The sequence below is a fragment of the Pristiophorus japonicus genome, chromosome 6 (assembly GCF_044704955.1).
Source record: "Pristiophorus japonicus isolate sPriJap1 chromosome 6, sPriJap1.hap1, whole genome shotgun sequence".
In the NCBI taxonomy this organism is placed as follows: Eukaryota; Metazoa; Chordata; class Chondrichthyes; family Pristiophoridae; genus Pristiophorus; species Pristiophorus japonicus.
In genome coordinates, this window is record NC_091982.1 from 97,349,957 (window position 1) to 97,363,853 (window position 13,897).

Consider the following 13,897-nt stretch of genomic DNA (forward strand, 5'->3'; position numbering starts at 1 on the left):
GAATTTTTTCTTCAAAAGGGGGCGTGTCCGGCCACTGACGCCTGATTTGAAAGTTTCAACAGTGAAAACGTACTCCAAACTAAAGTAGAATGGAGCAAGTGAAGATTTTTGTAGAACTGGAAAAACCTGTTCTACACATTAAAAAATCAAGCGCAGGTTACAAATTAGGCGTCCAGAACGAGGTGGGGGGGGTGGGGGGGGGGAAGGGAAGTCATTAAATTCTATAATAAATCCTTATTTATACTTATACAAATATTATACAAATAAATCCAACCTGAATAAACATTTATAAGCAAAGAAAAGATTAAATAAACCATCTTCCTACCTGTGTGAAAGTGCTTCAGGCAGGCCTTTCGGGACCGAAGGCTGAACGGGCCGGCCCGAGACTTCGGGCAGGGCCCGACCCCAGCACCAGATTTACAGGTAGGTGGCGTCGGGTCGAGGAGGTTCGGGTCGGGGCGGGGGGGAAGAGAGAGAGAGGCGGGGGGGAAGAGAGAGAGAGAGAGAGAGAGAGAGAGAGGGGGGCGGGAAGAGAGAGGAGGGGGGCGGGAAGAGAGGAGGGGGGCGGGAAGAGGGAGGGAGAGAGAGGGAGGGGGGAAGGTCAGGTCGGATCCAGTCCGGGAGCGGGAGTCGGGTCGGGTCCAGTGGCGGGGGGGGGGGTCGGGGGGCGGGAGTGCGGGTCGGGTCCAGTCGGGGAGCGGTAACAGGAGCGCAGGTAGGGTCGGGTCGGGTCCAGTCGGGGAGGCGGGGAGCGGGAACAGGAGCTCGGGTCGGGTCAGTCGGCGGGGTGGGGGGGTGGGGGGCGCGGGTGTCGGGTCTGGTCCGGAGGCGGCGGGGAGCGGGTGTCGGGTCTGGTCTGGTCCGGAGGCAGGGGGTGTGGGGTGGGGAGTGGGTGTCGGGTCTGGTCCGGAGACGGGGGCGGAGGCGGGGAGCGAGTGTCGGGTCTGGTCGGGGCGGGGGGGGGAGCAGGAGCTGGCCGTGGGAGGAGCCTTATTCACGCAGCCCCAGTGAGGCCATTCAGCCAGGGCTAGGGGCTGCGTGCTTCGGGCCCCTCCCACACAGTTCGGCGCCTGGAGCTACTGAACATGCGTGCCCACTGTAGCGCGCATGTGCAGAGGTCCCGGCACTGTTTTCAGTGCAGGGACCTGGCTCCGCCTCACTGCAGCTCGTGCTGGCTGCGCCGAGGGCCAGAGGACCTGCAAGTAGGTGGAGAATACCGAGGATTTTTTTAGGCGCACTTTGTGGCGCGAAAAACGGGCGTCCAGGTCGGGACTGCGCCGTTCTAGGCACGTGTGGAAACTTGGGCCCATTGTGCTGTAGTGCAATGGTGAGCATTTTCAGAGCAGCATTGACAGCACGATGTGGTTAGGTGCCACTCCAAATCAGTATGTCTTGAGTTTTGAAGAACATTATTTATTTATTTAACAGCATGGGACTTGTATATTTTATATTTTGCATCATCATCATCGGCAGTCCCTCGAAATCGAGGAAGACTTGCTTCCACTCTAAACGTGAGTTCTCAGGTGACTGTGCGGTCCAATACGGGAATTACAGTCTCTGTCACAGGTGGGACAGACAGTGGTTGAAAGAAAGGGTGGGTGGGGAGACTCGTTTGCTGCATGCTCCTTCCGCTGTCTGCGCTTGTTTTCTGCATGCTCTCGGCGACGAGACACAAGGTGCTCAGCGCCCTCCCGAATGCTCTTCCTCCAATTAGGGCGGTCTCGTGCCAGGGATTCCCAGGTGCCAGTGGGGGTGTTGCAGTTTATCAAGGTGAATCATGAATATGCAAAATTCCTGCAGATTTTAACTGACCCTGCTGTAAGGCTACCTATTCAATTATTTAATTGTCACCTATCGTGCAGATCCTTTATTCATCAATTCCTTGCATTATAGATGCTATATTTGCCATACCCCCCTGATCACCTTGAGACATTGCCCTTTTTATTAAATCTGATGCATCAAAGTTGTGCCTTATCATGCTTATAAAAAGAACCTTTGGGAAAGCTTATCACTATCAAATCATTCATCTGGATATATTATAAGCAATGCTTGCATCTTGTGTTGTAGGTTGCATAATATCTTTCACTGAAGGAAAAAAAACAACAGACCACACTGCAGTTGCACACTAATGACCTCTGCCACTGATAAGATCTTGAGCAATTTACAGGGCTGAGCATCTGTTAATTCCTTGCAGCAGTCTGTTCTGTGTCGATGTCATCTCTTAACTGTTGAACGTGACAAACCAATTAATGTGTATTATGCATCTGGGATTGCAACATTCTGGAAATTGATGTGTTTCTTCCCAATGTACCAGATCTGTACATATTCTGAATTGATGAGTTCAGTATACCATTTTCTGCTGCAATAGTGGTGACTGATATTCCCAAGTTTAGTCCATGCCTGTGGCTGGCTAATCATTACAGCCCGAGGATATCACTGCACAAATTCAAATGGAAAACTCTTGACCCGACCATCTTCAACTGCTCCCTCAATGACTTTTTCTCCATCATAAGGTAAGGAGTAGCTTGTTGGCTGATGATTCCAGTGTTTAGCTCCATTCACAGCCCATATGATATGAAACAGCCCATATCAACTTGCAGTGGGATGGATAGCATTGAGGCTTGAGCTGACAAGTGGCAGGTAACCTTTGCACCATATAAGTGCTGGATAATAACCACCTTGAAGAGAAAGCTCAGTCATTTACCCCTAGCCTTCAGCAGCTCCACCATCATTAAATACTGCACCATCAATATCTTGGGCGTCACCGTTGACCAGAAGCTGAACTGGACTAGCCACATCAATATTAAGACTACAAGAGCAGAAGATATTCTCCAATGGCTGACTCAAAGATAGTGTTAAATCCAAGGAAGAGGCATATAAATTGGCCAGAAAAAGCAGCAAACCTGAGGACTGGGAGAAATTTAGAATTCAGCAGAGGAGGTCAAAGGGTTTAATTAGGATGGGGAAAATAGAGTATGAGAGGAAGCTTGCTGGGAACATAAAAACTGACTGCAAAAGCTTCTATAGATATATGAAGAGAAAAAGATTAGTGAAGACAAACGTAGGTCCCTTGCAGTCCAAATCAGGTGAATTTATAATGGGGAACAAGGAAATGGCTGACCAATTGAACAAATACTTCGGTTCTGTCTTCACTAAGGAAGACACAAATAACTTTCCGGAAATACTAGGGGACCGAGGCTCTAGCAAGAAGGAGTAACTGAAGGAAATCCTTATTAGTCAGGAAATTGTGTTCGGGAAATTGATGGGATTGAAGGCCGATAAATCCCCAGGGCCTGATGGTCTGCATCCCACAGTACTTAAGGAAGTGGTCCTAGAAATAGTGGATGCATTGATTATCATTTTCCAACAGTCTATCAACTCTGGACAACTTCCTTAGGACTGGAGGGTAGTTAATATAACACCACTTTTTTAAAAAGGAGGGAGAGAGAAAACGGGTAATTATAGACCGGTTCGCCTGACATCAGTAGTGGGGAAAATGTTGGAATCAGTTATTAAAGATAAAATAGCAGCGCATTTGGAAAGTAGTGACAGGATTGGTCCAAGTCAGCATGGATTTATGAAAGGGAAATCATGCTTGACAAATCTTCTCGAATTTTTTGAGAATTTAACTAGTAGAGTGGACAAGGGAGAATCAGTGGATGTGGTGTATTTGGACTTTCAAAAGGCTTTTGACAAGGTCCCACACAAGAGATTGGTGTGCAAAATTAAAGCACATGGCATTGGAGGTAATGTATTGACGTGGATAGACAGGAAGCAGAGAGTCAGGATAACAGTCCTTTTCAGAATGGCAGGCAGTGACTAATGGGGTGCCGAAGGGCTCAGTGCTGGGACCCTAGCTATTTACAGTATGCATCAATGATTTAGATGAAGGATTTGAGTGTAATATCTCCAAGTTTGCAGATGACACTAAGCTGGGTGGCGGTGTGAGCTGTGAGGAGAATGCTAAGAGGCTGCAGGGTGACTTGGACAGGTTAGATGAGTGGGCAAATGCATGGCAGATGCAGTATAATGTGGATGAATGTGAGGTTATCCACTTTGGTGGCAAAAACAGGAAGGCAGAATATTATCTGAATGGCGGCAGATTAGGAAAAGGGGAGGTGCAACGAGACCTGAGTGTCATGGTACATCAGTCATTGAAAGTTGCCATGCAGGTACAGCAGGTGGTGAAGAAGGCAAATGGCATGTTGGCCTTCATCGCTAGGAGATTTGAGTACAGGAGCAGGGAGGTCTTATTGCAGTTGTACAGGGCCTTGGTGAGGCCTCACCTGGAATATCGTGTTCAGTTTTGGTCTCCTAATCTGAGGAAGGACGTTCTTGCTATTGAGGGAGTGCAGCGAAGGTTCATCAGACTGATTCCCGGGATGGCAAGACTGACATATGAGGTGAGACTGGATTGACTGGGTCTGTATTCACTGGAGTTTAGAAGGATGAGAGGGGATTTCATGGAAACATATAAAATTCTGATGGGACTGGACAGATTAGATGCAGGAAAAATGTTCCCGATATTGGGGAAGTCTAGAACCAAGGGTCACAATCTAAGGATAAGGGATAAGCCATTTAGGACCGAGATGAGGAGAAACTTCTTCACTGAGTTGTTAACCTGTGGAATTCTCTACTGCAGAGAGTTGTTGAGGCCAAGTTCATTGGATATATTCAAGAGGGAGTTAGATATGGCCCTTACGGCTAAAGGGATCAAGGGGTATGGAGAGAAAGCAGGAAAGGGGTACTGAGGTGAATGATTAGCCATGATCTTATTGAATGATGGTGCAGGCTCGAAGGGCCGAATGGCCTACTCCTGCAGCTATTTTCTATGTTTTTATGTTTCTCACCTAAGCTCTCAAAGCCTTGCTACCATCTCAAGTCAGGAGTGTGATGAAATGTTCACCATTCACCTGGATGAACATCCAGGACACAGCAATTTACTCAATTTATGGTCCTACCTCTGGACTTAATATATACCCCTGCATCAATAGCGCAATGTGGCTGCATTATGTACAATATACAGGATGCACTGCAGCAACTCGCCAAGAATACTTCAACAGCATCTACCTCCACTGCGACCTCAACCACAGATAAAGGCAAGAACAGTAATGTCATCAACCCATCACCTCCAAGTTTCCCCTCTGAGTCACTTTCCATCCGGACTCGGACATATATTGCCATTCCTTCATCATTGCTGGGTCAGTATTTTAACATTTCCTGCCAACCCTGGTATGGGAGCGCCATCACTGTAAGAATTGCAACGGATCAAGTGGAAGTCCCCAGGGCAACAAGGAATGGACAATAAGTGTGGTTTTGCCATTATCAGCCACATACCGAGAACAAATATTTAATAAAAATGTTTCACTGAGATGAATGACCAGTTAATCAGTTTTTGTTGGTATCAGTTTGATGGGGGAATGTTTTACCAGGAAACCCTGCTCTTATTTGAACACTGCAATAGGATATTTTAATATCCACTTGAACAGGCAGTCATTGATTTAGCCTAAGACCAAGCAGCGGAATGATGTTCCGAAGTGTGGGCCCAGATTATGGGTTTAGCTTCTGAAGGGTGGCTTGAACTCACAGAAGTAAAAATGCTACCACAGAGCGCTGGCAAGAGGCTAACGCTCAGCAAAGGTGAACTATTTGAAATGCTGTAACTAAAATTTAACTGTGGCTGAAAGGTATTGTTTTAATGCTGCTTTTGGACATAAACAGGAGATGTTTACTTTGTCAATGTTAATTGTGTGTGTGGGACCCACCAAAAATATTGACTTACTCCTTGAGGACCTTCTCTCTTGCCTTCCCAATGACAGCTGCACAACGTAAAACAGTACTTCTATTTGCAGAATTTGTTTAATTATTATGTACGGCAACAAGAAACACATGCTGATAATTCAACAAGTACAGAAAAATACAAAAATCTGATGAGTTGTGTACACCCTGGGGTCCAAGGATCGTGGTTTGGAAATCTATGATTTAAACAGTTTATTCCTCAAATAATGTCCCCTTTATATTATTTTGGGCTTTGAGGGTGTGGGGTCGTTGTGGCCACGTAGTTAGATTTGAGCTCGAGGAGCTTTTTGTGTGCGCACTGGGTTTTGAGAGAGCGGGGAGCAGTTGTGAGCAGTCTGCATTCTGAGTGGCGGGGCGGGTAGGGTAGTTGCTGTTGTGGACAGACTCTGGGTTTTCAGGTTTATTTCTGCAGATGTGTCTTCAGCGGTGTATGATTTGAAAGTGGGATGGAAATAGTGGATGGAGCATCATGTTCCTGCTTTTCTTTTATACTGTGTTATGCTGTTGCTTCATTCCAATGGGAATTCTGCTGCAAATGGGAACTCCTAGCACAAGTCACTTCATCAATCATAATTATAAATCATTTGTTGCCCAAGAGGTGAAAAGTGTATGTATTTTTGAGTACTGCACATGCCTGCCTATGTCACTGCAAGAAAATAGAAGCCTTTTATGAACTGGAGGGGATGAGTACTTCTGTAAACTGCAGGATGGGGAATCACAGTGGAAGTGTCTCTTTGCATCAGAGGGGAACGTGCCTATTGGAGCTGGGGAAAGTGCATCTGAATGGGAGTGGGAAGTGCTTCTGTGAAGGGGAGAGTGACTGATAAGGTAGCTTTTGATAAATTGGTGTTTTGGATGCTAAATATGGATAAACCCAAATGTCCCTTATCTTGCCTCACTTGGATAAAAAATCTATTCATTGCGAAGTAATAAAAATGTTGAAAATTAACCCGAATGCACTTCAAATCATCATCATAGGCAGTCCCTCGGAATCGAGGAAGACTTGCTTCCACTCCTGAAGTGAGTTCTTTGGTGGCCGAACAGTCCAATATGAGAGCCACAGACTGTCACAGGTGGGACAGATAGTTGTTGAGGGAAGGGGTGGGTGGGACTGGTTTGCCGCACGCTCTTTCCACTGCCTGCGCTTGATTTCTGCATGCTCTCGCCGTTGAGACTCGAAGTGCTCAACGCCCTCCCGGATGCACTTTCTCCACTTAGGGCGGTCTTTGGCCAGGGACTCCCATGTTGCACTTTTTCAGGGAGGCCTTGAGGGTGTCCTTGTAATGTTTCCGTTGCCCACCTTTGGCTCGTTTGCCGTGAAGGAGTTCCACAAAGAGCACTTGCTTTGGGAGTCTCATGTCTGGCATGTGAACTATGTGGCCTGCCCAGCGAAGCTGATCGAGTGTGGTCAGTGCTTTAATGCTGGGAATGTTAGCCTGCACGAGGACACTGATGTTGGTGTACCTGTCCTCCCAGGAGATTTGTAGGATGTTGCGGAGACATCGTTGGTGATATATCTCCAGCGACTTGAGGTGTCTTCTGTACATCGTCCGTGCTTCGTGAGCCATACAGGAGGGCATGTATTACTACAGCCCTGTAGACCATGAGCTTGGTGGTAGATTTGAGGACACTCTTTTCCTCAGACGGCCAAAGGCTGCACTGGTGCACTGGAGCAGTGTTGAATCTCCGCATCAGTGTCTGCTTTTGTTGATAAAATGCAAGGGTTTCCAGGGGATCATTCCTACCCGTCCTCCCACCCACCAGAGTCTCCTACAAACATACTGCCACTGGGTGAGGTAGCATTTGGAAGGAGTATACGCAGTTCTAACTTTGCTGCCTTCGGTCTAAGACAAAACAAGTTATATTCCCTCCCTTATGTGTTTAATGAAGACTAAATTAAGCCTGCAATTGCTTGTTACTCCTTCACCTTTTCTTCAACCACATTGCAGTATTGTTGAAATTGAGCAAGACCTGCAGCCAAATTTGAAGGTCTGCTTCCTGCTCCTTTTTGTGACGACTGAGATTTTTTTCGCATTGCTTGTGCCTAATAGTTATCTCAAGGAATAGCTGTAAGTTTATGTTCATTAGTGTAAACCTTATGCTGTCAACATATTGTGACATTATGAATTATTTCTGATCGTGTTTATATTACTTGGTCTGCTAATCGGGACGATTTTGCTGCACTGTCCACTTCAGCACTTTCTGGTTTATATTCCTTATTGTTGTAATTGTCCTTGGAATACACAACATTGGTATTAGTTGATAATTGGCAGCTGAATTGTCTGCCTTGTTTAGCTGAGTTTTTCTTTGCTTCTATTTGTACGTCATCAAACTCATTCTTCGTGGCAGTGGGAAAACAATCTTACAGGTTCTTTCTGGAATCCTCTTCTTCTGTATTTGTATATACAGGTACATTAGCATTCTGTTCTTGTGTGTGGAGGAGGGGGAACATACCTTCCCTCCCTGTCATTGGATTCTAGATTTGCACAGTTTAAGTTCATTAGAGCTCGGAGCAATGTGCTTGCCGTAGTTTCCCCTAGCCATATTTTTCACCTCTATGGTGCTTTTAGACGCGCCTCAGGAGAATCCCTGCACCCCCAGTCTCTGATGCACTGTGGTCTCTGGCACCTCGAGGATCGCTAGTCTAAACTTGCCAATTTGCTAAGATCGGCTGTGGGAAGATCTGGCATAAAAACAAACTGGCTTACCTACCAGCTGGTCTGAGCAAATATGAAAAATTTACATTGGTGTTGCTGTAAGGCGCGTGGGACCTATGTAAATGAGTGGCACTGTGAACATCCCTCTAAGACCATTGTAACGGCAGCTGACTCCTAAAAATGAAAAACTGCAGTTGTACAGTTCACTAGGTTGGTACAATTCAGTGTTAGTTCATTTTTTTCAATATTAGTATGCATTGTTTAAGGTATATCTTCTGCTTCTGCCTGCTGCTCTATTATATTTATCCTCCGTGGTTCATTTCCTAAGGCATCATTTCTTGGGTGGAACTGAAACCTTACTCTTTCCTGGGCAGCTCCTCGTAAGAAGTGTTGTCTCTTAGCGAGCAGTCTTGGGTTAATTCCCCCTAACTTTTCCGCCGTCATAACCGTTTTGTTCCAAGATCCCAGCTATCTCTCTCAGCTCTGTGGCTAATCATGCTACTGCACATTTTCAGCCAATTCATCCTCCCCCTTATACTGCTACCAGTATGTTTAGTATTTTTATTGCTTTCAGAAAGCTTTAATTAAAAATAAAATATTACTTCCAATCATGGCAAGGTCACTACATTATTATTGGAATCCCATTCTGTTCTGGATGGTAACCTTTTTATCAGTTTGTGTTGTTCAATAGTGAAGCAAGTTATTTTGTGTTATTTCTAATTGCGTTGCTCAGTTTTGTTTCATCCTCTCCGCCCATTCCCTTGCCCCCCCCCCACACCATGAGCCAAGCGGGAAAGGACAGATTGTGGAGGTTTATGTTGTCCTTTGATGAGGCTGGTTCTTTGCCAGGTAACTCCACAAAGTTGATTCTCAGTGGACTGTCCATGGCACCCAGAAGGATCCAGATAAGACTACAGGCCCCTCTGTGTAGAAAAGTTATCGATAAGCTTGCCAGATACAACGTTTTGGTTCATGCTGCCAGCATCTGTGATGAGCCATTCTGCTTTGATCGCGAAATCAAATTAGTCTTTGTCTATGGGGAGATACACCTTCTGTGAAATGAGGCAGAGAGAGAAAGGTGTTCGAAATTATGATATAAAACAGAATGCCTCGAAGGCTTATTAAATTTGTACAGTAAGTGGGGAAAAGTAGCACTTTTTCCAGAGATCAAAGGAAAAAGCTAACGGACTAGAGTTGTATGTATTTAAATATTTTACTCCTAAAGTCTGCTTGGCAAAAAAAATACTGAATCGTTTCCTCTGAAACACTTAAATCCAAGCTCTTTATCTAAATAAGTTGAAGTGAAATATGGCATGCATAAATTTTGCCATTGAAATGATTGAGATATTTTGCTCATGATAACATTCTTTGTAAAGTCCCATGAGCATTGAGCACGACTGACTTTAATCAGTCAGCTTCTTATGTTTTGTACGATTAGAATTGTTAAAACTTAATTACCTTCGCATTCTTTTCTTTTCATTTTTTTTAAAGACACCAAGGTCTTAGCTGTTATCAAGTTAATAAGATTTTAATGAAGCTGGATTTTATCAACAACAACTTGCATTTTTAGCACCTTTAACATAGTAAAATGTCCCAGGACAGGAGCATTATCACACAAAATTTGACACCGATCCAAGGAAGGAGATAGTAGGGCAGGTGACCAAAAGCTTGGTCAAAGTGGTAAGTTTTAAGGAAGAGAGATAGTTGGAGAGGTTTAGGGAGGGATTTCTCGAGTATGGGGCCTAGGCAGCTGAAGGCACGGCTGCCAATGGAGGGGCGAAAGAAATCGGGGATGTATAAGAGGCCAGAATTTGAGGAGCACTGAGATCTCTGAGGGTTTGTAGGGCTGGAGGAGGTTACAGGGACAAGGCCATGGGGAAATTTGAACACAAGGATGAGCACTTTAAATTTGATTTGTTGCTGGATCGGGAGCCAAAATAGGTCAGTGAGCAAGGGGATTGATGGGTGAAAGGAACTTGGTGCGAATTAGGATATGGGCAAGAGTTTTAGACGAGCTGAAGTTTACAGAAGATGGGAGGCTGGCCAGGACAGCATTGGAATAGTCGAGTCCAGAGGGAACAAAACCATGGATGAGGGTTTCAGCAGCAGATGAACTGAGGCAGGGGCGAAGATGGACAATAATACAGAGGTAGAAGTCAGCGGGCTTGGCAAGGAGTAGAATATGGGGTCAGGAGCTTAGCTCAGGGTCACATAAGACAGTGAAGTTGAGAACAGTGGTTCAGCCTCAGAGTGGACCAGGGAGAGGTGGAGGCAATGGCACTTGAATGGAGTTTGTGATGGGGACCGAAGATTCTGGTTTCGGTTTTCCCAATATCGAATTGGAGAATTAAATCCTAGCAACATTGTCCCTCATCATCTTCCTGAAGAGAAATATTGAATTATTATATTCTATATGTTCCCTACAGACGCTGTACACATTCTTTCAAGTTTCCTATATAAAAAAAGCTGAAGTTACAGTGGCTTAACCTTTACACATTTTCAACAGTTAATCACACTAGGTTAAATTACCTAGTTAAATTTAAGTTAAATTTTCCTACATTATTTAAAAATTATTTTCAATATAGTGTCTGGGAAACATTTGTTGCTGGCATATTGTATAGGTTCTTTAAACATAGTTTTCATAACATGAAAATCTATAGAATATGCCTGCAACTGTTATGCCTAAGGCTGAAACCATCGAAGCACGTCAGTATAGAGCTTAAATTACTTCATAAGCTTTAGTTTTTGCCTATCTGGAAAGGTCAGTTGTTGCTGCCTTGTGGAGGAGCAAGGCCTATTGTGCTAATGTTGCTGCCGTCTAAAATGTTAACGTTCCACGACCATGAAGAACTCACCTTGATGTTTGCATGAACGCTTGGGGATATCACAGCTTGAAAGGACTCAATTTTGAATGATGGAAAAAGTAAAGGATTTAAACTCGAGCCTGTGTGGTCTTTGCCAAGAATTCAATCTTTTCACGAGCAAGTTGGATTTGTATATCAGAATTTTATAGACACAGGAATGCTCAGATTAATCCTGCTAATTTATGTATAAAATCGCTCTTGTGACTGGAGCACCAACAGTGGAAATGAGGCAGTGAATCACCCTTCAAATAAAACTCAAATGAAAAAAAGCATAAATTAGATGTAAAAGCTACAAGACATCTTTGTTATACATGTTCCTTAAAATGGTGATTGTTTATGCAAGTAACTAGCATTCTTTGAGAGTTCAGTAACAGTGTATTGATCATAGACAGAGTAACTGCTGGATAGGAAAGAACTGTCTACCTGTAAACACTACAGTCCTGTATTTTGACATCTGTTCCAGGGGCATTCTTGGTACACAGTTCAAGCTCACTGAATGCTGCTTGTAGATTTCAGCTTGCCACTTAACATTTTTCAACAATATTTATTTCACTATATAATTTAAAATTAATTGGTGAGTTATGAATGATATGCTCCCATTTAAGTTACACTTAGATTTTCAGTATGTTCAAGTGAGCATGACATTAGTGAAGGTCATTTGCAGTAACTATGTAATGCAACACTTGCACATTAACCTTGGAGTACTGAATGTTCTTTGCAACTTTCTGAATAGAGATGTTTCCTCTTCACAGCTATATAAAAAAAATGTACAAAGCTCGGCTACACTTTTTATGGGTGTTTAATTTTATATTTTATGGATTTTTTTTCAAATAAAAAAGAATGGAGATCAAATCTGACTTGCAATTAGTTTCACCAATTGATTATCACAGTTTAGAATTACATGAAATTGAAATCCAATTAAAATATAGTAAAAGTACAAAATTTGATGCCGTGGATTTAAAGGGCTTTATGTTATCAGGGCTGTCCTGTTGATGTGTGTTGGCATTTCTGTATTCACTGTTTATAAATAAATAAAAAATGTAATTCTTTAATTCCCTCGTCCTCTTTCTCTTCACCCCCCCCCCCCCCCACCCCCTGCCTTCGATATATCAACCTTATATTTTCTCCCTTTGACTTCTGGTTTTACTGAAGAGTTTACTTTCTGTGTCTGAGAGAGCAGTAACCTTCCTCAGAATAATCTTCACCTATATCTATTGAGGCAGCCACGAGAAAAGATCATTTATTCCAATCTATCATCTGCAGCAGCAAGCTGCTGGGCTGTGGCTTGGTGCCTTGCCCAGCAGCACAGCTGAGATTGAGATTTCACTGCTGTGCGACTGTCTCACTTGCTCCGTTTTATAACACTGAAAAATAGAAATATTTTTATTTAAGAAATTAAAGAATATTTCAAATTGTTTCCACCTTACCAATGGAAAATAATGTTGGAATTTATTTGGATAAACGTTCACATTGCACTCCTGGCTGGCCTTCCACATAAACTAGAGGTGATCTAAAACTCGGCTGCTCATGTCATAACTCACACCAAGTCCCGCTCACCCATCACCCCTGTGCTCGCTGACCTACATTGGCTTCTGGTTAAGCAATGCCTCGATTTCAAAATTCTCATCCTTATTTTCAAGTACCTCCATGGCCTCGCCCTTCCCTATCTCTGTAATCTTCTCCAGCTCCACAACCCCTCCGAAATGTCTGCGCTCTTCTAATTCTGCCCTTTTGAGCATCCCTGATTATAATCACTCAACCATTGGTGGCCAGAACCTAAACTCTGGAACTCCCTGCCTAAACCTCTCTACCTCCCTTTCCTCCTTCAAGAAGCTTCTTAAAACAAACCTCTTTGACCAAGCTTTTGGTCACCTGCACTAATTTCTACTTGTGCAACTCGGTGTGTGTAAAATTTTTTATCTCATAATACTCCTGTGAAGTGCCTTGGGACGTATCACTACGTTAAAGGCGCTATATAAATACAAGTTGTTGTTGTTCAGTACTCACTGTCATACCTATGACTGTTCGGCACAAAGCTCAAGCATCTGATGTTCAGTAATCTGAAATTAGTAGCAAAACACGAAAACCGTAATGGCATAGAAATAAAAGTTTGAGAGAGATTGGCTGATATATTTGGGAAGGCCCTACTCATCAGAAAATTGAGAGATGCCACCAAGTATCTCTGCAGAGTGTGGAGTTGAGAAACTATGCTGTTAAGCCTGAAGTATTATTGCCTGTAAGTGACATCATAAACATCATAAATCTCAGTTTTTAAAAAAATCACTCTGAGGCCATATGCTTTCCTGTGGTGTGCCGATTTTTAATCCTCTACGGGAGGCAAAGTCCATTTTGTTGCCATAGACTTAAGATGGTGAGTTGCCAAACAATAGAATGTGCACTTACTTACCCAGAGGCTGTGTATTCAGTTTTACGAAAACATTTGATTCTGAAGGAGGCCTTTGGTGTTTGAAATCAGCATCTCGCATCAGTATGTGACATGCCTGATTGTCCTCACCCATAAGGACATAGAAATTCAGTCAATCACTTTTCATTGTGAATTATTTTTAACCAGCAACA

General features: G+C 43.7%; 1 protein-coding gene and 1 pseudogene across 1 annotated transcript in view; one reads left to right on the top strand and one right to left on the bottom strand.

The window, feature by feature from the left end:
• The window catches only part of LOC139265490 (forkhead box protein F1-like), a 35,407-nt pseudogene extending 26,507 nt beyond the window's left edge, over positions 1-8,900 (bottom strand).
• Positions 1-13,897, top strand: part of LOC139266142 (protein diaphanous homolog 2) — a 403,303-nt gene that overhangs the window by 121,120 nt on the left and 268,286 nt on the right. The gene's annotated exons all lie outside the window — the stretch shown is intronic.